The following is a 2,028-nucleotide window of genomic DNA, read 5'->3' as shown; positions in this document are numbered from 1 at the left end:
TCATATGTTTCCTTAACATACAAACACACTCTGGAAATGAAGGTGAAGACATGATTCCTTTTTCTTTTTTTTTCTTTTTTTTTTTTTTTTTTTGTAATCTTTCTATTGTCAACCAGTCAAGAAATACTAGTAGTGGATATTGTCCGCTATGTCATTAAAAGTGATGCAAATTGGAGGGCTAACAGTTACCAGAATTTATGACACATTCTAATGACTCTTTTCAGTGAAGTAATACTTAAACCTATTTTTACCCGTGGATGAAATGTAGTTGTCCATGATATAGGTAATGAACATCTTTTTATTACTGTTTACAACACGTGAGAATTGGTACTTATATGCATATATCTTCAGGTAGAAGATTATTCATTTCAATCTTAATTTTAAAGTTATTTTGTTTCCATTTTGAGTACAATTTATTGTACTTTGTATAAGAAAGCAAGGGAACTTTATAACTTTCAGAACTGAAAGGTCTTTGGAGAGTTTTGTGACCATCACCCTTTACATATGTGAGCTTGCCATGAGTCATTCTCCTTTAGGGTGCACATACAGAACATGGGATGACTAATTTATTCCCAGTGTTGTGAGTATAGTATAGATCTTTCACGAAAAAAAAATTACAACTTCTTTTGTAGAATAAATTTGAAGACTAACAGAACTACACAATTCCTATCTACAATCTGCTCATAATAAATTCAGTTATCTTTCCAAAGATAATAAATGTATAAACAATAAAATTCGTGAGGAATCACAATGTGACTTTGGAAGGAGCTACCATTCATCATAACTGCAATTTATAAATCAAAAATAGGGCAGACTGTGGAGGACAGGGCTCTATGATTAAATTTCTAGGTCATCCAGAGTCATGAGTCTGTCTGAGATCATTCCCAAAGCTGTTTCCACAACACACTGACAAAGAGTGCCTGTTAAAACCATGGATTCCTAGATTTCACCTTGGAGAATTTGAATGTGGGGGTCTGGATTGAAACGTTAACTTTTTGTGGTTGAAACACTGTCCAAATCATTCTAAAGCCAGAGTATTAAAAGTGTGGTTTGTTAATTTTGGCAGAGCTGGTAACTAAAGGCTTCACCAAGCTGTAGTAAAGGAATGTGGAAAGCCAACATCACCAGGGTAACTGAGAACTCATTAACTAGGAAAAACACAAAAGTCTCTAAAGTCCTAAGCCAAAGTTGGACAGGAAACAGAAACTTAATATTTCTTCTCCTGATACAGTGTTTAGTTCAAAGCAAAAATAATAGAGTAGGCTATATCTTTGGATGAATTTCTTCTGTCATATAAGTGGTGGATATGAATTTTATATACTCTATGATCTCCATTTAATATTCCATTGGACATTACATATTGAAAATGTATATAACCTCTCCAAAAATGATGGTTTTCTTGGCTCCAATTAAGTGCAATCTATTTTACATAATGCTTAAAACAGGTTTTGTTTAAAAAGGCATACAGATTCATATCAAATATGGGCTAAAAATAACATATACCAAACATTTGTTATTTTTGGTTGTTTGAATGAGACATACCCCAGAGTCTCAGGAATTTCAGTACTTGTTCTTCAACTGTTAGCACACTTAGGACTGTTTAGTATGTATGACCTTGCTAGAGGAAGAATGTCACTGTGGGCAGTCTTTGAGATTTAAAATACACATTTCATTCCCAGTTCAATCTTTTATGCCTTCTGTTTAAAGTGCAAGATAGGAGTCCTCAGCTTGCTGTATCTCCAGATACCAAATCTTCAGTTTTGCAGTTGCCATAGTTCCCTGCTGCCATGCTTCCTTGCCATGATGTTGATAGACTCTACTCTCTTTCTAGTACTATAAGCTTACATACCTTTTCTATAAGTTTTCATGATCAAGATGTTTTGTCCCAGCAATAATAAAGTAACTATGACAGAATTTGGTCCCTGAAAGTATGTTATAGCTGTAACAGACCATATCATGCTGGCTTTTAGAGGAATATGGATGACTTTACAACTTTGGATTCGAAAGCTAAGTGAATGCACTATGGGG

This window comes from Mus pahari, chromosome 9 (genome assembly GCF_900095145.1).
Source record: "Mus pahari chromosome 9, PAHARI_EIJ_v1.1, whole genome shotgun sequence".
Taxonomy (NCBI): Eukaryota; Metazoa; Chordata; class Mammalia; order Rodentia; family Muridae; genus Mus; species Mus pahari.
This window is presented reverse-complemented; position numbering follows the sequence as displayed.